At 46.4% G+C, this 24,316-nt stretch overlaps 1 protein-coding gene across 1 annotated transcript in view; it reads right to left on the bottom strand.

Moving 5' to 3' along the window:
- Nucleotides 1-24,316, bottom strand: part of LOC139255129 (receptor tyrosine-protein kinase erbB-4-like) — a 1,872,364-nt gene that overhangs the window by 1,501,449 nt on the left and 346,599 nt on the right. The gene's annotated exons all lie outside the window — the stretch shown is intronic.

The following is a 24,316-nucleotide window of genomic DNA, read 5'->3' as shown; positions in this document are numbered from 1 at the left end:
GGCCCCGGTCCGGACGTGGATTGGGTTTGTAATGGATCCGTTGGTAAGCAGCATGGCTTGCATGTCATCGTGGAGCAGGCGGAGGATGGTGACGAACGTTTGGGGGCATCTGAAGCGGAGGAGGATGCTCCATAGACCAACGCGGTTGACAGAGTCAGACGCCTTTGTAAGATCGAAGAAGGCCATGTATAAGGGCTGGTGCTGTTCCCTGCATTTTTCCTGCAGCTGTCGCATTGCAAAATTCCTGTCCGTTGTGCCCCATAGGGAATGAAATCTGCACTGTGACTCCAGGAGGAGCTCCTCAGCCACCGGGAGAAGATGGTTGAGGAGGATCCTAGCGACGACTTTCCCAGTGGCTGATAACAGGGAGATTCCTCTGTAGTTGCCACAGTCGGACTTGTCCCCTTTTTTAAAGATGGTCATGATCACTGCATCTGTGAGATCTCCCGGCATGCTCTCCTCCTTCCAGATGAGAGCGATGAGGTCATGTATTCGCGCTAACAGTGCCCCTCCGCCATACTTCAGTGCCTCAGCAGGGATTCCGTCCACTCCCGAAGCCTTGTTGTTCTAAAGCTGCCTTTTGGCTTTTTCTACCTCATGCAGTGTCGGGGTTTTACTGAGGTGGTGGCGGGTAGCATGCTGCGGGATGGAGTCGAGAACACTCAAGTCAAAGGCAGAGTCTCGGTGGAGGAGATCTTCAAAGTGCTCCTTCCTGTGAGCCCTGACTGCCTTGGTGATCTTGATAAGTGTTTCCCCGTTCTTGGCCAGCAGTGGGGTGGGGCCTTGGGAGTTTGGGCCGTAGGTTGCCTTGACTGCGATGAAGAATCCTCGCACATCATGGCTGTCGGCCAGCTGTTGTATCTCCTGTGCTTTCTCCATCCATCACCTGTTCTTTAGGTCCCTTTTTTTTGTTGGACCTCAGCCTTGAGTCGTCTGTAATATTGCTTTGCTGCTCTGGAGTTGGGTTGTTGCTTAAGTCTCAGATATGCCCTGCGTTTGCGATCTCTTCTAATTCACTGACAAACCAGTTACCCTCCCCACCCCGCTACCGGAGGCTTCTGATCCCAGGAACATTATCACAGACGACCTAATCCTGTCTACACCCAACGTGCACACACGTGCACACTTTTTAGCAAGAGCCACTCCACCCACTGGTGAGACCCCAGGTTGATTTACATCTCTAGCACTGCAGAGGCTAAATGTAAGCATCTCCTATTGCCAGCCATCTGGGCTAAGATCAGCAACCTTTCCACAGGCGAAATTGCCCGACACCCCGATTGGGGGTGGTAACCTGCTCGAGGCGGGACTTCCTGCGCCCGGCGCAGAAGTCCCACCCCAGCCGCTGAATTGGGCTTACCGCCCCCCAAAGGAAGTGTAGCGCAATCTTGCGAGCTCCACTTCCTTTAGGGGCGCCACCAGCAGCGCTAACGTGGTGCGATCGCGAGTGCTACGTGGATGCTCTGTGTAGCGCTGATGTGCTTCAACGCCCCTCCCCTCGGCTTAAAGGGGAGGGTTTCTGCGCACTCTGCAAGGCCTCTGATGGCCTTTACTGGACCACCAGGGCACCCAAAACTGGGCTGCCACCTGGCACGATGGCAGCCCAGACCACACAAAAAAAGAGGTAAGTGAGCCGAACCGACAGTCAGCACAAAATTGAAGATGGCGGCACGTGGCACTGGCGAGCTCCCCTTTAACTTCCGCCCCGTGAGCGGATATCAGCCAGCTTCGCGACCCGCGAACCTGGCATTGACACCCGCTTGCATCAGCCTCGTGGGCCGCGGGGCAATTTTCCCTACGGGGCTGGCGCACGCCGCTGTGGGTCACCGCGCACGTCGATGATGTCATCTCCGGTTGCATGGTGGCCTGGGGCGCAACCCGCAGGGCACGACGCGGCCAATGGAAGCATCTCTGCAAGCTCCTGGGCAATTTCCCGGGAGCTGATAGAGTCCACACCCCGCTGGACAAAAAGTGTCTTGCGTATCATTACCAATCCAATTTTGCCCCCAGATAATTGTATGCCTTCAACCGAGGAGCTGAAACTGAATGTTCAAAGACTGAAGCTGGAGTCCATGTATCAGCCTCCAAACGAGGCTGGAATGGACAATCAGGCTGAGAGCCCTGCAGTGCCGCTGTGAGGGTGTTTTGTTAAGGTGCATTCAATGGGCTGAACCTGTCCGGAACAAGGCATCTCACGGTGCATGGTGTGACTTTACCCTCACCTTTCAGCTCAAAATCTTTTGCCCTGTAACCTGCTGGAGGTGTGAGCTGATAGTGCAATGAGGTCAGCGAGGCATCTTGGACCACAGAAAATGATGGGACCAACTGTCTATCTCCTTAACCACTGAAATTTATGGATTGAGAAAGAAACAGAGGAAGACCGGAGATGGAGGATGAATTTGAGTCAAATTAGGTATAGAAAGAAAATTAAAGAAAGGAAAGATTTGGACCATTATCTTTCATTAATTTGCTCTGCTGGATGCAGTCTCCACTATTTGTTGGGCTTGATTCGACAACATTGCAGCAGAAAGAAAGATTGGATTAAGAGAGAGAAAAAAAAACAGACAGAAAGGAAAAGTAACAAAAAAATTAAAATGTTAACTTTAGTATTTTTTAAATCTCTAAAAAGACTTTACTACATGTAGGAATGAGAGTGAACAGTTTAAATTGTTCCCTTTCTGGGCCAGAGAGTTTGATTTGCTTTGCATGAAGAATTATCCCATCATTAAAAAGATAGTTAGGCTATTAATTACCAGCCCTAACTTTCTGCAGTGAGTTTAATGGGCAATGAATGTACAAATCCAGCAAGTTCTTGAAAATAAGGGGAGACTAATGGCAAGGTGCTATTTGTGAGAAGCAAACTGCGCAGCGGTGTAAATCGACCAGCAAGTTCTGGAGATTTGCAACTCACAATGTACCTCTCACCCCCTGAGCCTCACCCCCTCGTTAACACACCATTATTTTTCCAGCAAGACTTGGCCCATTATCTTTCATTAACTTGCTCTGCTGGATGCAGTCTCCACTTTTAGTTGGGCTTGATCTCTGCATTCGACAACATTGCAGCAGCGAGCTAGCTAATGGCATGCAAGGGTACCTATCTTATTCTATCATTTTATGAATCATTTTGCAGAATGAACAGGGCATTGCATGAATTTGTCTATGCTAATGAATATGCTGTATAACTTAACCTTTGGCAGCTGAATTAATTTTGCCACTTGCAAAGCGGCAGACAGATGTCTTCCATCCTATATCACTTCAAAGCACACTGAACGAAATTACTAACAGGAATACTGTAATCGTAGGTTCTTCTCAGAGGCCAAGCCCCAACATAAAACACTTCCATTCCAGCATTTATCTTTCCTTTAGCATATCCAGTCTTTCTGTGACAAAGACTCAAATCTCTACACACAATGATGTATGTTGAAATGGACTGCAAATATTTTGCGAATAAGAATCACAAGAATTTTTTTTTTAATTTGTGAGTCCCTGGTTTCACTTTGGAACCTATTTCAGAGAAGCTTCTGTCTTACTAGGTTGTTTGGGAAGAAAGTACAAAGTCTTTTGTTGGTGTTGGAAGTGCCAATATTGATTGTTCCAATTCATGCGAGGACCAGTTTCTAACGGTATTTTCTTGTACCTTGAAGCGGCATGTTCCTTTGAGCGATGGCTGTGAAGAGGGTGTCTGGATTGGACGTCACCAAGTTCGAGGTCGCTGATTGGAGCGTGGGCGGGTATAGCAGGAGCGACGAGATTGAGGTTCAGGAGCGGCGAGTGATTGTGGAGCGACATGATCGGGGCCCAGGAGAGGCGAGGGCCCAGGGGCAGTGCGGGCCAGCCCACACTGCGATATGTGTACGCACTAGGTCTGTGCAGCAGAGCTGGTCTCCAGTCGTCTTGGTTAATCCTTGCCACTGGACCAAGACCTAGCTCTGTCAAGCCCGTGTGGTGGCTGGTGTGCAACAGCTACCACATGTTAAAAAAATCCACGCACAGGCATCTTCCACCCTTCAACATTTAGTTCGGACCTGGAATATTAGGTCCTTCATTGAAACACCTGTGAACTCATCCCTTTTTGGCATGGAAGCAAGTCATCCTCGATACGAGGGACCACCTATGATGATGATGTATTTTCTTGTCAAAAAAAAGGGAACAGTTCTGGTTCTTACCACCTCTTCCACAATCTTTGGATAATAAGCACTTGCCCTTTCCCGCAGAGTAGCCTTTGTAATCTCTCGAAGTGGATCCAATTATGGATGATCCCTGACATGACCGTTCTCAGCGTCCTTTTGTATTGATGAGAATCTGTCATAAAGTCAAACCCAGCAATTTTGTGAGCAGCACAATGCTGAGTGGAGGAGGCAATTAGTACAAAATGGAAAATAACGAGCAACTTGCAAGTGTTGCACTCGTGAATGATTCTTGTGCACCTCCCCTCCCCTCCCCCCACCCCTCCCCACCCCACCCAGTCTCTCAATCTGTACATCCTTTCAGCCATCATGAGAATATTATAAGTGTTAAGAACAGGAAGAAGCCTGTACTCCTCCTAGATCAGCCCACATACCCATTTTCTCACCACATCTCTCAATCGCTTTTCTCTCCAGATATCTGGGGCCACTTATATTGTCCACTTCATTATCCTTCACAGGTATCCGACCCCACATTCTATTACTCTTTGTGTAATTGGCTTCCGGTCTGGCAATAAATAACTCGATTAAAAGAAATGTCATCCTGTGTTCAAATCCCTCCATGGCCTCATCCCTACCTATCTCTATAACCTCCTTCAGCCCTTAAACTCTCCGAGATCTCTGTACTTCTCCAATTTTGGCCTCTTGTGCGATGCTGATTTCCTTCGCTCCACCATTGGTGGCCGTGCCATCAGTTTTCCAGGCCCTAAGCTCTGGAATTCTCTGCTTAAACCTCTCTGCCTCTCAACCTCTCTTTCCACCTTTAAGATCCTTAAAACCTATCTCTTTGACCAAGCTTTTGGTTACCTGTCCTAACATCTCCTTATGTGGCTCAGTTTTGACAAGGAGCGTTTTAAAGGGGGAGAGAGGTAGAATGGCAGAGAGGTTTAAGGGGGGGAATTCCTCACTTAGGGCCTTGGCAGCTCAAGGCAGGGCCGCCAATGGTGGAGCAATTAAAATCGGAGAAGCTCAAGAGGCCAGAATTGGAAGAACGCAGACATCTTGGAGGATTGTAGAGTTCGTGGAGATTACAGGGATAGGGAGGAACCAGGCCATGAAGATATTTGAAGACAAGGATGAGAATTTTAAAATTGAGGCATTGCTTAAACGGGAGCCAATGGAGGTCAGCACATAGAAACATAGAAACATAGAAAATAGTTGCAGGAGTAGGCCATTCGGCCCTTCGAGCCTGCACCACCATTCAATGAGTTCATGGCTGAACATGCAACTTCAGTACCCCATTCCTGCTTTTTCACCATACCCCTTGATCCCCCTAGTAGTAAGGACTACATCTAACTCCTTTTTGAATATATTTACTGAATTGGCCTCAACAACTTTCTGTAGTAGAGAATTCCACAGGTTCACCACTCTCTGGGTGAAGAAGTTTCTCCTCATCTCGGTCCTAAATGGCTTACCCTTTATCCTTAGACTGTGACCCCTGGTTCTGGACTTCCCCAACATTGGGAACATTCTTCCTGCATCTAGCCTGTCTAAACCTGTCAGAATTTTAAACGTTTCTATGAGATCCCCTCTCATTCTTCTGAACTCCAAGCCTAGTTGATCCAGTCTTTCTTGATATGTCAGTCCCGCCATCCCTGGATTCAGTCTGGTGAACCTTCGCTGCACTCCCTCAATAGCAAGAATGTCCTTCCTCAAGTTAGGAGACCAAAACTGTACACAATACTCCAGGTATGGCCTCACCAAGGCCCTGTACAACTGTAGTAACACCTCCCTGCCCCTGTACTCAAATTCCCTCGCTATGAAGGCCAACATGCCATTTGCTTTCTTAACCGCCTGCTGTACCTACATGCCAACCTTCAATGACTGATGTACCATGACACCCAGGTCTTGTTGCACCTCCCCTTTTCCTAATCTGTCACCATTCAGATAATAGTCTGTCTCTCTGTTTTTACCACCAAAGTGGATAACCTCACATTTATCCACATTATACTTCATCTGCCATGCATTTGCCCACTCACCTAACCTATCCAAGTCACTCTGCAGCCTCATAGCATCCTCCTCGCAGCTCACACTGACACCCAACTTAGTGTCATCCGCAAATTTGAAGATACTACATTTAATCCCCTCGTCTAAATCATTAATGTACAATGTAAACAGCTGGGGCCCCAGCACAGAACCTTGCGGTACCCCACTAGTCACTGCCTGCCATTCTGAAAAGTACTCATTTACTCCTACTCCTTGCTTCCTGTCTGCCAACCAGTTCTCAATCCAAGTCAGCACACTACCCCTAATCCCATGTGCTTTAACTTTGCACATTAATCTCTTGTGTGGGACCTTGTCGAAAGCCTTCTGAAAGTCCAAATAATCACATCAACTGATTCTCCCTTGTCCACTCTACTGGAAACATTCTCAAAAAATTCCAGAAGATTTGTCAAGCATGATTTCCCTTTCACAAATCCATGCTGACTTGGACCTATCATGTTACCTCTTTCCAAATGCGCTGCTATGGCATCCTTAATAATTGATTCCATCATTTTACCCACTACCGATGTCAGGCTGACCGGTCTATAATTCCCTGTTTTCTCTCTCCCTCCCTTTTTAAAAAGTGGGGTTACATTGGCTACCCTCCACTCGATAGGAACTGATCCAGAGTCAATGGATTGTTGGAAAATTGCTGCCAATGCATCCGCTATTTCCAAGGCCACCTCCTTAAGTACTCTGGGATGCAGTCCATCAGGCCCTGGGGATTTATCCGCCTTCAATCCCATCAATTTCCCCAACACAATTTCCCAACTAATAAGGATTTCCCTCAGTTCCTCCTTCTTACTAGACCCTCTGACCCCTTTTATATCCAGAAGGTTGTATGTGTCCTCCTTAGTGAATACCGAACCAAAGTACTTGTTCAATTGGTCTGCCATTTCTTTGTTCCCAATTATGACTTCCCCTGATTCTGACTGCAGGGGACCTACATTTGTCTTTACTAACCTTTTTCTCTTTACATATCTATAGAAGCTTTTGCAGTCCGTCTTAATGTTCCCTGCAAGCTTCCTCTCGTACTCTATTTTCCCTGCCCTAATCCCAGTACAGGGCTGATGGGTGAATGGGGCTTGGTGCGAGTTAGGACTTGGGCAGCTGAGTTTTTGATGACCTCAAGTTATGGAGGGTAGAAGATGTGAGGCCACCAGGAGTGCGTTGGAATAGTCAAGTCTAGAGGAAACAAAAGCATGGATGAGGGTTTCAGTAGCAGATGAGCTGAGGTGGGGCGGAGTCAGGCAATGTTACGGAGGTGGATATAGGTGGTCTTAGTGACGGCATGGCTATGTGGTCGGTAGCTTATCTCAGGGTCAAACGTGACACCAAGGTTGTGAACAGTCTGGTTCAGCCTCAGACAGAAATTGGGGAGAGGGATGGATTTGGTGGCTCGGGAACGGAGTTTGTGGCAGGGACTGAAGGCAATGGCTTCGGTCTTCCCAATATTTAGTTGAAGGAAATTTCTGCTCATCCAGTACTGGATGTCGGACAAGCAGTCTGACAATTTAGAGACCGTGGGAGGTCGAGAGAAGTGTAGTGAGGTAGAGTTGGGGATCGTCAGTGTACATGTGGAAATTGACGCTGTGCTTTCGGATGATGTCGCTAAGGGGCAACATATGGATCAGAAATAGGAAGGGGCCAGGGGTAGATCCTTGGGGGACACTAATCTAGTCTGACATTGTAGTATGGAAAGAGTGTTGCATGATTGGATGTGCCATCCATCAGATGAGATCTTAAACTGGAGTGAAGTCTATTTCTTCGAGCGGTTCATGTGGATGTCAAACATCCACAGCAGTACTTGAAGAAGCGAAAATACTCCTACCAGTGTTTTTATTAATTCTCGGGATGTGGGCGTCGCTGGTGAGGCCAGCAATTATTGCCCCTTCCTAGTTGCCCTTGGCAAGGTGGTGATGAGACGCCTTCTTGAACTGCTACAGTCCGTATGGTGAAGGTAATCCCACAGTGCTGTTAGGGATGGAGTTACAGGATTTTGACCCAGCGACGATGAAGGAACGAAGATATATTTCCAAGTTGGGATGGTGTGTGATTTGAGGGTGAACTTGGTGGTGTTCCCATACACCTGCTGCCCTTGTCCTTCTTGGTGGTGGAGGTCGGAGGTTTGGGAGGTGCTACCGTAGAAACATTCTTGCCGAACTTTCTTGCCTCAACTAAAGCCACCAAAAAAAACAAAGTGACTGGGTGAGCATCGCGTTGTTTGCGTTTCTTACAGTGCACAAAACCTGCCTGCACAACAAATCAGTTTACTTCTACGTGAAGCACTTTGGGACCTTTCTAGAGATGTGATAAAGTGCTCTATAAATGCAAGTCTTTCTTTCCAAATGTTATTATCTTCTGCCTGAGGAAACCAGAGCTGCTGGATGTGCAAAGCTGAATTACAGTATACGATACACAGATATAAATAACAAGAGTGGAATTTGTGCAAGCACATTTTTAGATAGAAATTCACATGCAAACTGCCCCGGGACAGCATTATTTTCTTTGCAGTGACTGCTTTCCCTTTTACAAAATCAATAACTGTCCTGGTTCTATGGCACGTGCTATAAATAAGCAGGTCCCATTTCACAAAGACCCGAACAGAATTACCCAAACTCAGCATAAACATCAAGTAAAAGGGAAGCAAACTTCAAAAGCAACAAAAACAACTTGCTTATACGCCTTCAACGTAGTAAAAACGTCTTGAGGTGCTTCACAGGAGTGTTATCAGACAAAAGTTGACTCCAAGCCACATAAAGAGATATTAGGACAGGGGCATGGTCAAAGAGGTAAGTTTTAGGGAGTGTCTTAAAGAAGACGAGAGAGGTAGAAAGGAGGAGAGGTTTCGGGAGGGAATTCCAGAGCTTAGGGACCAGACAGCTGAACGCACGGCCGCCAATGATGGAGCGATGGTAATCAGATATTGCTTTGCGTTCAGACAGACTAATTTGGAGTTCTTTCTGGCTGAAACAGTGCACAGATGGTGGAGTAACGGGTTTGTGATTACCTGCGATGCAACTGCAACACAGTTTGGATGCAACAGAGGTCTTTATTTTAGCCGTTAACTCCCAGCTGGGTTTATTAGCGATATAATTCTATGCACAAGTAGCAGGTAAACAGAAGCTGCTCTTCTTCCTTGCCAGGCCTGGCTGTCTCTGGGGAGTCCTTCCACATTTTATCATCGCCTTCGCTGGTCTATCTTTTTATTTTTCAGTGCTGGAGAATTAGAAAATGATGCTCTGAGGGAGAACAAAGAGCTGGAAAGGTCCCAGTGGTTAAAAGCTGTACGGTTTCCTACAATTCCCTTTACGGGCCCACAAATCGAAATACGAGCACGAGTAGTGTACCAGTTAGCAGATGATTCATGTGCCGATTCCCAGGAGGGCCAGGCAGCCAGACACTAGTAAAGTAGCAGTATCTATTTATACTCTCCCCATCTTTTACATTTATTGTAAATTTCTTCTGTGCACATTGACTATTTGAGGAGATTCTCTCTGCTAATAGTTTGCAACCAGGGATTCTTGAACTATAATCCACACACTAATATTGTCTTTCATCTTCTTTGCTTCTCAAGGCCACAGCTGGAGTATTGCGTGCAGTTCTGGTCACCGCATTACAGGAAGGGCATGATTGCACTGGAGAGGGTACAGAGGAGAATTAGGAGGATGTTACCAGGAGTGAAGAATCTAAGCTATGAGGACAGATTGGATAGGCTGGATTTGTTTTCATTGAAACAGTGGAGGCTGAGGGGAGACCTCATTGAGGTGTATAAAATTATGAGGGGCCTAGATATAGTGGATAGAAAGGGCCTATTTCTCTTAGCAGAGGGGTCAACAATCAGGGGGCATAAATTTAAAGTAATTGGTAGAAGGTTTAGAGGGAATTTGAGGGGAAATTTCTTCATACAGAAGGGGGTCTGGAACTCACTGACTGAAAGGGTGGTAGAGGCACACTTAAGAAGTGCTTGGATGTGCACCTGAAGTGCCGTAATCTGCAGGGCTACGGACCTAGAGCTGGAAAGTGGGATTAGGCTGAATAGCCTCTTGTTGGCCGGCGCAGACACGATGGGCCAAAATGGCCTCTTTCCGTGCTGTAAATTTCTATAATTCTGTGATTCAAAAGATTCAAAAGGTTCTTTAAAAATGTTTCAAATCAATTCAGAAGAGCTTAACGTTACATTTCTCATCACCACCCTCATTGTTTATGTGAATGGCCTGTCTCACAGGCAATAAGGGAATTGCAGGCGAAAGTGCATGCTTTGAAATTTGCTTTTCCAGACAACGGCTCTAGTGTGCTCATGGGCTTCCCCTGTGGAGAGTGCTAGGACAAGGGACTCCACCGCAACGGAGGCTTGATCCCAGCCAGGCTGTCTGAAGGAGGTGAGAAGTCAAGGGTGCAGCCTCCCACACACAAGGATAATTAAATACAAAGTCAAGCACGTCCACCAGTGCCACTCACATGTTTATTTTATTCGCTCCTGGGATGTGGGCATCGCTGGCAAGGCCAGCATTCATTGCCCATCCCTAATTGCCCTTGAGAAGATGGTGGTGAGTCACCTTCTTGAACCGCTGCAGTACATGTGGTGAAGATACTCCCACAGTGTTGTTAGGGATGGCGTTCCAGGATTTTGACCCAGCATCGATGAAGTAACGCTGATATACTTCCAAGTCAGGATGGTGTGTGACTTGGAGGCGAACTTGCAGGTGCTGGTGTTCCCATGCGCCTGTTGCACTTATCCTTCTAGGTGGTAGAGCTCCCAGGTTTGGGAGGTGCTGCTGAAAAAGCCTTAGTGAGTTTCTGCAGTGTATCTTGTAGATGGTACACACTGTAGCCACAGTGTACCGGTGGTGAAGGGAGTAAATATTTAAGGTGTTGGATGAGGTCCAATCAAGTGGGCTACTTTGTTCCAGATGGTGTCGAGCTTCTTGCTCCCTATCTCTGTAATCTCCTCCACTCCTACAACCCCCCCCCGAGAAGTCTGTGCTCCTCTAATTCTGCCCTCTTGAGCATCCCTGATTATAATCGCTCAACCATTGGTGGCCATGCCCCGAGCTCTGGAACCCCCTGCCTAAACCTCTTTGCCTCGCTACCTCTCTTTCCTCCTTCAAGACGCTCCTTAAAACATACCTCTTTGACCAAGCTTTTGGTAACTGTAATGCTTTTGCTTCATGGGTTCTTTGCTGAAGAATTCATAGCAACACATTGCTACTAATAACTAGTTGGTTTATTAACAAAGGTTTAACAATCACACTGCACATTACCAGTTCATCCAGTATGCTCACAACCGCATGCCCCATCGTGGATCCCCTAAACCCAACTGACTGGGGTTTTATTGAATCTTGTGAACATCACGTGACTGGCTAAGCCACTCCCAACTCAACAGCTCTACAACTCTTTTGATTGGAAGACAAAATAAACAGTTAAATCAAGTGCCCCCCAATCTGGGGGACACTCCAACACTTATCAAAGCCCTTTTTTCCCCTTTTTTTTGTGTTTTTTGTGGGGTTTTTGTGTTTTTTGGTGGGTTTTTTTGGGCTCTAAAATCATAAATTTTACAAGTGCCCCCTATAAAAGGGGAGGGTCAACAGCTCTACAAACCTGTGAGCATACTCACAGCTGCATACATTAAAGTTACCTGCTCCAATTTCTACTTATGCAGCTCGGTGTCAAATGTTCTAAATCTCATAATACTCCTGTGAGAAGTGTCTTGGGACATTTCACTACATTAAAGACGCTATATAAATACAAGTTTTTGTTGTTGTAGCTGCACTCATCCAGGCAAGTGGAGAATATTTCATCACACTCCTGACTTGTGTCTTATAGATGATGGAAAGGCTTTTGGAAGTCAGAAGGACTCCTGATGCACCTCTTCATGCAGCGGTATACAGAATGTCACTGCTAGAGTATGGTGCCCACCTCTACCATTTACGGCTAAGCTCTTGGTCCTCATTGGGACTAGATGCTGTTGGAGAATAGAACAAAATAAGCAGAGACAAAAATCTGCATTAAAAAATACTTTCTTTCTTTTCTGTGAAATAAATGAAGAACATAAATAGCGCCTTTCATGAGCTCAGGATGTCCCAAAGCACTTTACAGCCAATTAAATATTTTGGAAGTGTAGTAACGGTTGTAATGTAGGAAATACAGCACTGCTAGATTGTGCACAGCAAGGTCGCACAAACAGTAATGTGATAATGAGCAGATAATCTGTCTTTAGATGCTGGTTAAGGGATACACATACTTACAGAGCTCCTCTTTACTGCATCTCAGATGTCTCAAATAAGAATTAATTATTTTGAGGTACGCGATTGTTTTTATGCAGGCAACTATGGCAGTCATTTTGGGCACACCTAATTAGGAACCTACATGAATAGGCAAATGGGGCCTCATCCATGGAGTGCACCTCTGACAATGCAACACTCCCACACTACTGCACTGGAGGAGTGCACTGTAAATTCTTTCTTTTTCAAAAGAACAGCCTATTGTGCCTTTTGACTTTAAACTGAGTGATGTGTTGTGCTACACCTTTTTCCTCTATCAGCATTTCTGTCAAAGGCACTCAATGGCAGATGTCTGGTCTATTCAAACTACAGCTGTGTGTTCGGATTTACATGAATATCACAAAAACATTCGAAAAAAAGAAAGAAAGAAAGAAAGGAGAGAAAGAAAGAAAAAAGAGCAAAGAAAAAAAGAGAGAGAGAGAAAGAGAATAAAAGGAAAAAAGTAAGAGAGGAAAGAAAAATGATAGCAAGAAAGAGAGAGGGGAAGGAAGGAAGGAAAAACAAGCTTGAGTTTACATAGGTTCTTATTATAACAAAACATCTGTAAGCGTTCCACATAAGGGCTGACTCCGAGTTCCCAGCTGGCAAGGGCAGCACCCCGTGGTCATAGGCACACGGTCCTTATTTGTCTATCCATTAAATTTTACTGGATAGAAAATCGCTGGAAGTGCGCCCACAAATTCCGGCAATGCATTCCCTGTAAGCAGCACTCCTCACAGTGAGCATGAATTGGCCCTGTAGTGAATTACTTTCGGGTGCAGTTGTGTAGGCAAAGCGGCGACCATCTCGACAATGTTCAATCTGGCATCAAAGCCATAAACGTAAAGGTGTGTCATTAGCAATCAAATCAGTTATGTTCCAAACAAAACTCTTTCCCGTAAAATCAGTGCTCAATATACACGCACTTGCTTGTTATTGTTAATTTGCGCCTTGGCTAATGTACAAATACTGCGGTTTACTACAGCGGCAATAATTAATTCATTGTCTCGTATAATGACGATCGGATGGGCCTAATGATTACACAGATTTGGGAAATTAGGACTATTGGTCTTTGGGGATTCCTCAGTCCATTATCGAACCTGCTAATGGTTGCTTGGGGAGAAAAGAGGGGCAACATCGTATTTTTTTAACAGAAAACAATGTTTTTTCTGTGTTCTTTATCTGTGTGTATCAATAACTTGTGCAAAACCTACTGGGTCACATAAAGGTCAAGTGACTAAGATGATGGCCACAATAAGTCTGCTTCTGCACAGGCAAACCCCATATATTTAGGACTCAAAAAATAACGAGATGATCTAAACTCTGACCTGGTGCTGGGTTAGCAGTTTGAACTCTGACCTGGTGTTGGGTTAGCAGTGTGAACTCTGACCTGGTGCTGGGTTAGCTGATTGAGTATTGGTCAAGAACAGGGAGGGCTCAATGAGATACTGGAGGGTGATGTGATACATGTATAACTATATCGCAGCCAGATTTTGCACCTGCTGCCTCCTGGTGAAATATGTTATGTCTGTAATGTACTTATGAATGACTCCACGAGGCAATGTGTTGTACTCAAACTGTAGTGATCTTGGTCCTTTATTCGTAACTCCAGAGTGAGGCACGAGCATGGTGAGCAGCCTTTTATACTGGGCCCTGCACACCTATGTAGGTGACCCTCAGGTCTCCCACCACAGTGCCCTCTGGTGGACAGCCTCTGCCACAGGGGCAGGAAACCCCGGTCTCCACCAGTTGCACCCTCTAGTGGTGCCGACATAGTATATACATAGTGTAAACATTATTGATAGTACATCAGGTAACACGTCTCCATCTTATGCAACTATACAGTTACTACACAGAGAGTATAACTATAGTTTGCATATATAACATAACTCTCCCCCATGTCCTTTGTGCCGATTACCTTTGCACTATGTGCTCTGGCTTGGCTCTCCCCAGACTTAAGTGCCAATAGCTCTTGCACCTTGGCTGTGCTTTGGCTTGGCTCTCTCTCTGTTAACCTCCAAGTCCTTTTGCCACAACGTTGGGTAGTGGTAGCCAATCTGAATAGTCCGATGATGCAGTGCAGGTTCCAGTGGGTTCTGGGTGTGGTCCATGTGTGTGTCCATGGCCATTATGGATTATACTGACGTCCGCACTACCAAGGACTGGGATCAGCTCCTTGGTGTAGGTGAGCAACTTTTCCTGTACTGGAGTCAGCTCGGGTCGTTTTTCTTTCCATAGCCTCTCAAAGGCATCCTGGCTCATCACTGACTGGCTCGCTACCGTGTCTACTTCTATGAAGACTGGAATGCCGTTTATCTCGACTTCCATCTTCACTGGAAGACAATCAATGGTGCAGGTATACACTCCATATACTTCTTCTTGGGGCTGAGCTGCCTCTCTGGTCAAATCATCATACTCCCCACTGGATTCAAAGTCATTTACCGACTCCTCTGCTAGACATACGCTGGAGGTGGCCCTTTGTGTTACAGGCATTGCATACGTACTCAGCAAACCGACAATGGTGAGCCCTATGGTTTCCTCCGCAATGCAAGCATGGTGCTACTTGATTAGCACCCCTCGGCGGACTCTGAGTTCTGGAACCCTGAGGTCTGTGCTCTCTGCCCTGGGCAGAGCCACGTTCTACAGTCTTGCCTGTGAAAGGCACCATTTTGTATGCAGTACTTGCCGGGTTTGAGTCCACAGGATGAATAATTTGCTTGGTGCTGCAGGTCGAGGTCATGAACGCCTGACTGATGCTGATGGCCTTCTGCAGGTTGACTGTGGTGTCGGCAGATAATAGCTTGTGAAGGAGGACCTTGTGGCCAATTCCTATAACGAAGATGTCTCGCAATGCTTCATTGAGGTGCGCGCCAAAAGCACACAGTGCCGCAAGTCTCCTGAGGTCGGCAGCATATTTTGCAATCTCCTGGCCCTAAGGTCTGCGGTGATTCTAGAATCTGTGGCTGTGAGGATGCTCTCTTTTGGTTTTAGTTGGTCGCGAATTAGTTCAGTCAGCTCATCGTATGTCTTATCCTTGGCCTTTGTGGCTGCCAGCAAGTCCCTGATGAGGCGGTAGACTTAGCCTTGCACTTCTCCACCAATGTGTCCGTCTCCCCGCCAGGTCGTTTGCCACGAAATATTGCTTTCTGTGAAGGCATCCCAATCATCACCATCTGCGAAGTCTTTTAGTGTGCCAAAGGTAGCCATGATCGCGTGAAAGTCCGTATTCTCGTTGCCAGTTGTTATGTCTGTAATGTACATATGAATGACTCCACGAGGCAATGTGTTGTACTCAAACTGTAGTAACCTTGATCCTTTATTCGTAACTCCAGAGTGAGGCACGAGCATGGTGAACAGCTTTTTATACTGGGCCCTGCACACCGATACAGGTGACCCTCAGGTCTCCCACCACAGTGCCCTCTGGTGGACAGCCTCTGCCACATGGGCAGGAAATCCCGGTCTCCACCAGTTGCACCCTCTAGTGGTGCCAGCATAGTATATACACACTGTAAATCTTATTGATAGTACATCACGTAACAAGTCTCCATCTTATGCAACTATACAGTGACTACACAGAGAGTATAACTATAGTCTGCATATATAACAAAATATGCACGAGATTGATTATATCACAGTCACTGAATATTAAAACCAGGAACAACTGGGGAAAATCTTAAATGCAGAGAGATGCAAACATTGGTGTGTTACTCCTGGATTGGGAATACCGCCTGACTGGAGTGAATAGAAATTGGCTGTACCCATCAGAACCCTGCCCTTCCATGAATGTGCTCCTTGAATATCAGGCACGTTGATTTGGAGTCAAGCGTACAAAACAACTGAGGATTTTGTACTGAGCAGCAGCAATTCTCAGCTGAGTGATGAATGGCTCCCTGTGAACGATGAACTATCTGATTGTGCGCGAGCCAATGGCTCATTGCAGAACAATACTTGGCAGCACCAAGAGCTGACTTCACAAAAATTAGTTTCAACAGGATGAAACATCAATAGCACATTATCAAAATGTTAAAAGACAGCTGATGATGAGTGGCCACATCGAATGTGAGCCAGCAGGAAGCTGTATCAAAACAAGAGAATATGCTGGAAGAAAAAAATATGAATTTCTATAGCGCCTTGCACAGCCTCAAAACATCTAAAGTGCTTTAAAGCCAATGAAGTACTTCTGACGTGTAGTCACTGTCATAATTTAGGACATGCGGTAGTCATTCGCACATAGCAAGATCCCAAATACAGCAATGTGATAATGACCGGATAATCTGTTTTAGTGATGCTGGTTGAGGGAATAATGCTGGCGAGGACACCGAGGAGAAATAGCAGGAGGGGAGAGCTGATGGGGAGGGGAGGAGCGATGGGGAGGATGGGAGGGAGAGGAGGAATGGTGGGGAGGGGAGGAGTGATGGGGGAGAAGTGATGGGGAAGGAGGTGTAAATGGGGAAAGTAAGAGTAATGGGGTGGAGTGATAGGGAGGGGAGAAATGATGGGGAGGGAGGTGTGATGGGGAGGGTAGGAGTAATGGGGAGGGAGGAGAGATGGGGAGGGAGGGGAGAGTGATAGGAAGGGGAGGAGTGAGGAGGAAGGAGTGATAGGGAGGGGAGCAGTGATGGGGAAGGGAGGAGTGGTGGTGAAGGGAGGAGTGATGTGGAGGGAGGGGATAGGGTGGGAGGAGAGATGGGGAGGGGAGGAGAGATGGGGAGTGAGGAGAGATGGGGAGGGGAGGAAAGATGGGGAAGGAGGAGAGATGGGGAGGGGAGGAGAGATGCGGAGGGAGGAGTGATGGGGAGGATGGGAGGAAGAGGAGGAATGGTGGGGAGGAGTGATGGGGGAGAAGTGATGGGGAAGGAGGTGTGAATGGGGAAAGTAAGAGTAATGGGGTGGAGTGATAGGGAGGGGAGAAATGATGGGGAGGGAGGTGTGATGGGGAGGGTAGGAGTAATGGGGAGGGAAGAGAGATGGGGAGGGAGGGGAGAGTGATAGGAAGGGGAGGAGTGAGGAGGAAGGAGTGATAGGGAGGGGAGCAGTGATGGGGAAGGGAGAAGTGGTGGTGAAGGGAGGAGTGATGGGGAGGGAGGAGAGATGGGGAGGGGAGGAGAGATGGGGAGTGAGGAGAGATGGGGAGGGGAGGAAAGATGGGGAGGGAGGAGAGATGGGGAGGGGAGGAAAGATGGGGAAGGAGGAGAGATGGGGAGGGGAGAAGAGATGGGGAGGGAGGAGTGATGGGGAGGGGAGGAGAGATGGGGAGGGGAGGAGAGATGGGGAGGGAGGAGAGATGGGGAGGGAGGAGTGATGGGGAGGGAGGTGTGATGGGGAGGGAGGTGTGATGGGAAGAGGTGTGATGGGGAGGGTAGGAGTAATGGGGTGAAGTGATGGGGAGGGAAGTGTGACGGGGAGGGAGGAGAGATGGGGAGGGAGGTGAGGAGTGATAGGGAGGTGAGGAGGAAGGAGTGATGGGGAGGGGAGGAGTGGTGGTGAAAGGAGGAGTGATGGGGAGGGGAGCACTGATGGAGAGGGAGGGGATAGGGAGGGAGGAGAGATGGGGAGGAGAGGAGAGATGGGGAGGGGAGGAGAGATGGGGAGGGGAGGAGAGATGGGGAGGGAGGTGTGATGGGGAGGGAGGTGTGATGGGGAGCGAGGTGTGATGGGAAGGGTAGGAATGATGGGGAGGGAGGTGTGATGGGGAGGGAGAGTGTGATGGGGAGGGAGGTGTGATGGGGGGGGTGTGATGGGGAGGGGAGTGTAATGGGGAGGGAGGTGTGATGGGGAGGAGGGTGTATTGGGGAGGGAGGTTTGATGGTTGAATGGCCTCCCTGCTCCATATCAGCCTTGTGAAAGAGCTTGGCGCGTGTGCAGCCTATGGAGCCTGGGGCACAATGCCAATCAGTTGCCCTCTCGCGCTTCATTTGTCTTCAGTGGTAACACACTTATAGATGTCGATGATAATCCGCTTTCTTTAATGCTGTTAATAAACAAGCGCGTGTGTGTGTCTACTCCCCCCCCCCACCCCCCACCCCACCCCCGGTCAGGGCAAATGCAGTCACTGACGGTGCAGTGAACAAACTCAGAAATAATCAAACAGGCCATGTGTTTAGCAGTGTGAGTGGAGTGGACCGAGAAATGAATGCTCAAGTGGGCCAAAGCAAGGCACGGGCCCTGCTATTGAGAATTAGTCGACCATGAGGGAACGCAAGTTGCTGATTGCATTACACAGTGTTTTCAAAACAGTTAAATGTCAAGTGGCATTGATACAAAACTCCAATGTAATGTCAATGCTCGCAATTTTCCACTTGTGTAAACTATTCCATGTTAAATGAACCCATACCCCTCAAAAATGCATGATTTAAAAAGATTTAAGCGACTTCATGGGTCACTATGCTTTCATTCTGTTATTGCATTAATTACAGTTCTTTTCCCAACAAAATACACCTCTTGCTGTGTATCTTCAGTGGCACTAAGCAGATTTGCATTTCAATTATGCTTCAGCGATTAATGCTTTGCTCATTTAATATTCTTCCTTCGTCTTAAAACAGTTTTGAAAACTGGCGCTAGTTGGCATGTTACCTGTTGTTCATATATTGGACTCCAGCTTCTAGCTGTATGCTGTTACACTACCCATTTCTAAGACAAGTTAACCTTCCTGGGACTGCAGCAGAAGATTAGCTCAATGCTCTAAGTACTGAAACAAAGGAAGGTTTTTCTTTATTCAAATAATGATGTAATATACCATAGCCTTTCATTATCTTGCTCTCCAATAAACGACACGCTTGAATATAAGCTTTCATTACTCTTTGGCATGTGGGTACGAAATGCAAACTGTGATGGCACAAAATAATTCCCTTGGCATCAGATGCCAATGGAGCATGTGTGCTGGCTTCAATCCACAAGGAATTGCCCTTCTGCACCTCCTGCCAACACTGGCATCTGAAAGGCCAATACTATGATGGAGCAAGGAGAATGACGACAGACCAGGGAGGCCATTTTTGGGCCAGCCGTCTGATTTTTATCCTGTTTTTTTTCAGACATAAAGTAAAACCCATAATACTGCCCAGACTTTATCATGGCAGATAGGCCAAAATAAAAACACCAAGCTTTCCTTTGAGCGATGATTCATGTTCCTCTCCGCACAAGATGAGTGTTGATTAGGTTTTGTGGTATAACTGACTTTTCCGCAGATGGGCAGTATTCCAATTTAACACTCGAATGCAAATTAGACAAGTTGGTGTCAGATTTTTATGCCCCAGGCCATGCCAGCACCAGCCAAGGAGAAAATCAGGACTATTGTTGATGGTTCTTTCATTAATACTGAACAATTATACAATATCCTCTTCATAAAATACAAGGAAGGATTGGAAATGAATATCTGCTCCATCAAGCCCACCCAGCCAGACATGGTGCAGTCCAATACGCACTCGACTTGTTCCAAGTCATGCAGCCTCCCAAAAGAGAAAAAGAAAACTGTGGGCAATTTAAGAAAAACTCAGGAAAATTCCTCTCTGATCCTCTGAGGCAATCAAGCATGTTCCAGGAGAATGTGGCTCCCAAAGATATCATTAAGAACAACCTTTTAAAGGAAGAAACTGCATTTATATAGCACCTTTCATAAACTCAGGTTGTCCCAAAATGCTTTACTGCCAATGAAGTATTTTTGAAGTGTAGTCATTGCTGTATCGCAAGCAAATATGACAGCCAATTGGGGCACAGCAATCTCCCGCAAACAGCAATGAGATAAACAATCAAGTAATCTGCTTTTATAGCATTGGTTGAAGAATAAATTTAGCCAAGAGATGGGGAGAGCTCCCCTACTCTTCTTTGAATAGTGCTATGGGATCTTTTACATCAGGCAGACTAGTCTCATCTCATCAGAAAGAAGGCAACTCCGACAGTGCAGCATTCCTTCAGTTCTGCACTGAAGTGTCAGCCTAGATTTTTGTGCTCAACCTTTTGACTCAGGTGACCAACTGAGCCAAGCTAAAAGGATATTGTTCAATTGTACATCCCTGTCTGGAGTAAAAATAAAACGGGGAAGATGGCTCAACCGTGGCTAACAAGGGAAATTAAGGATAGTGTTAGATCCAAGGAAGAGGCATATAAATTGGCCAGAAAAAGCAGCAAACCCGAGGACTGGGAGAAATTTAGAATTCAGCAGAGGAGGACAAAGGGTTTAATTAGGAGGGGGAAAATAGAGTACGAGAGGAAGCTTGCCAGGAACATAAAAAGTGACTGCAAAAGCTTCTATAGATATGTGAAGAGAAAAAGAGTAGTGAAGACAAACGTAGGTCCCTTGCAGTCGGACTCGGGTGAATTTATAATAGGGAACAAAGAAATGGCAGACCAATTGAACAAATACTTTGGTTCTGTCTTCATGAAGGAAGACACGAATAACCTTCCGGATGTACGAGGGGATCGAGGGTCTAGTGAGAAGGAGGAATTGAAGGATATCCTAATTAGGCGAGAAATTGTGTTGGGGAAATTGATGGGATTGAAGGCCGATAAATCCCCGGGACCTGATTGTCTGCATCCCAGAGTACTTAACGAAGTGGCCCTAGAAATAGTTGAGGCATTGGTGATCATTTTCCAACAGTCTAGCAACTCTGGATTAGATCCTATGGACTGGAGGGTAGCTAATGCAACACCACTTTTTTAAAAAGGAGGGAGAGAGAAAACGGGTAATTATAGACTGGTTAGCCTGACATCAGTAGTGGGGAAAATGTTGGAATCAATTTTATTAAGGATGAAATAGCAGCGCATTTGGAAAGCAGTGACAGGATCAGTCCAAGTCAGCATGGATTTATGAATGAGAAATCATGCTTGACAAATCTTCTGGAATTTTTTGATGATGTAACTAGTGGAGTGGACAAGGGAGAACCAGTGGATGTGGTGTATTTGGACTTTCCAACGGCCTTTGATAAGGTCCCACATAAGAGGTTGGTGTGCAAAATCAAAGCACATGGTATTGGGGGTAATGTACTGGCGTGGATAGAGAATTGGTTGGCAGACAGGAAGCAGAGAGTCGGGATAAACGGGTCCTTTTTGGAATGGGAGGCAGTGACTAGTGGAGTGCAACAGAGCTCAGTGCTGGGACCCCAGTTATTTACAATATATATCAATGATTTGGATGAAGGAATTGAGTGTAACATCTCCAAGTTTGCAGATGACACTAAACTGGGTGGCGGTGTGAGCTGTGAGGAGGATGCTAAGAGGCTGCAGGGTGACTTGGACAGGTTAGGTGAGTGGGCAAATGCATGGCAGATGCAGTATAATGTGGATAAATGTGAGGTTATCCACTTTGGTGGCAAAAACACGAAGGCAGAATATTATCTGAATGGCGGTAGATTAGGAAAAGGGGAGGTGCAACGAGACCTAGGTGTCATGGTTCATCAGTCATTGAAAGTTGGCATGCAGGTACAGCAGTCGGTGAAGAAGGCAAATGTCATATTGGCCTTCATAGCTTGGGGATTTGAGTATAGGAGCAGGGAGGTCTTACTGCAATTGTACAGGGCCTTGGAGAGGCCTCACCTAGAATATTGTGTTCAGTTTTGGTCTCCTAATCTGAGGAAGGACGTTCTTGCTATTGAGGGAGTGCAGCGAAGGCTCACCAGACTGATTCCAGGGATGGTTGGACTGACATATGAGGAGAGACTGGATCAACTGGGCCTTTATACACTGGAGTTTAGAAGGATGAGAGGGAATCTCATAGAAATGTAAAAGATTCAGACGGGGTGGGACAGGTTAGATGCGGGAAGAATGTTCCCGATGTTCGGGAAGTCCAGAACCAGGGGACACAGTCTTAGGATAAGAGGTAGGCCATTTAGGACTGAGATGAGGAGAAACTTTTTCACTCAGAGAGTTGTTAACCTGTGGAATTCCCTGCCGCAGAGAGTTGTTGATGCCAGTTCATTGGATGTATTCAAGAGGGAGTTAGTTATGGCCCTTACAGCTAAAGGGATCAAGCGGCATGGAGAGAAAGCAGGAAAGGAGTACTGAGGTGAAGGATCAGCCATGATCTTATTGAATGGTGGTGCAGGCTCGAAGGGCTGAATGGCCTACTCCTGCACCTATTTTCTCTGTTTCAATGTTTCTATGAGAGGGCACGGCCATTAACAAATGGCTACATATAGCGAGACTACGAGTCCTGGACAGAATGGAGATGATTGGGTAATTCCCCATCTCTCAATCACACCCGTAAGTGACTGGGATTGACTTTACACACAGAATTTGTATCATGAAACTATCCTCCACTCACTGCATTTTCCTGTTGGTTCTATCATGAGTTCGCAGACTCTCAAGTCCCGTTCTCCCTCCACCTCAAGTGCCAGCTGTGGCTCAGTTGGTAGCACACTCGCCTCTGAGTCAGAACATAAGAACATAAGAAATAGGAGCAGGTGTAGTCAATTTGGCCCCTCGGGCCTGCTCCACCATTTAATATCATGGCTGATCCGATCATGGACTCAGCTCCACTTCCTTGCCCTCTCCCCATAACCCTTTACTCCCTTATCATTCAAAAATCTGTCTATCTCCGCTTTAAAGATATTCAATGACCCAGCCTCCACAGCTCTCTGGGGCAGAGAATTCCATAGACTTACAACCCTCTGAGAGAAGAAATTTCTCCTCATCTCAGTTTTAAATGGGCAGCCCCTTATTCTAAGACTATGTCCCTAGTTTTAGTTTCCCCCACGAGTGGAAATATCCTCTCTGCATCTACCTTGTCGAGCCCCCTCATTATCTTATAATTTTCAATAAGATCACCTCTCATTCTTCTGAACTCCAATGTGTATCGGCCCAACCTACTCAACCTTTCCTAATAAGTCAACCCAGTCATCTCTGGAATCAACCTAGTGAACCTTCTCTGAACAGCCTCCAATGCAAGTATATCCTTCCTTAAATACGGAGACCAAAACTGTACGCAGTATTCCAGGTGTGGCCTCATCAATACCTGTACAGTTGTAGCAGGATTTCTCTGCTTTTATACTCTATCCCCCTTGCAATAAAGGTCAACATTCCATTTGCCTTCCTGATTACTTGTATATGCATACTAACTTTTGTGTTTCATGCACAAGGATCCCCAGGTCTCTCTGTACTGAAGCACTTTATAATTTTTCTCCATTTAAATTATAATTTACTTTTCTATTATTTCTGTCAAAGTGGATAACCTCACATTTTCCCACATTATACTCCATCTACCAAATTTTTGCCACTCACTTAGCCTGTCTATATCCCTTTGCAGATTTGTTGTGTCCTCCTCGCAATTTGCTTTCCCACCCATCTTTGTACCATCAGCAAACTTGGTTACATTACACTCGGTCCCTTCATCCAAGTCATTAATATAGATTGTAAATAGTTGCGGACCCAGCACCGTTCCCTGCGACACCCCACTAGTCACTGTTTGCCAACCGGAAAATGTCCCATTTATCCCGACTCTCTGTTTTCTGTTAGTTAGGTAATCTTCTATCCATGCTAATATATTACCCCCAACCCTGTGAGCTTTTATCTTGTGCAGTAACCTCTTATGTGGCACCTTATCGAATGCGGTCTGGAAATCCAAATACACCACATCCACTGGTTCCCCTTTATCCACCCTGCCCGTTACATCCTCAACAAACACCAGCAGATTTGTCAAAAAGGATTTCCATTTCATAAAACCATGCTGACTCTGCTTGATTGAATCACGTTTTTCCAAATGTTCTGCTACTGATTCCTTAATAATGGACTCCAGCATTTTCCCAACGACAGATGTTAGGCTAACTGGTCTATAGTTTCCTGTTTTTTGTCTGCCTCCTTTTTTAAATAGGGGCATTACATTTGCGGTTTCCCAATCTGCTGGGACAGCCCCAGAATCCAGGGAATTTTGGTAGATTATAACCAATGCATCCACTATCA

The sequence above is a fragment of the Pristiophorus japonicus genome, chromosome 3, assembly GCF_044704955.1.
Source record: "Pristiophorus japonicus isolate sPriJap1 chromosome 3, sPriJap1.hap1, whole genome shotgun sequence".
NCBI classification, from domain to species: domain Eukaryota; kingdom Metazoa; phylum Chordata; class Chondrichthyes; family Pristiophoridae; genus Pristiophorus; species Pristiophorus japonicus.
The sequence above is the reverse complement of the archived record's forward strand: the minus strand, read 5'-3'. Positions and strand labels throughout refer to the sequence as shown.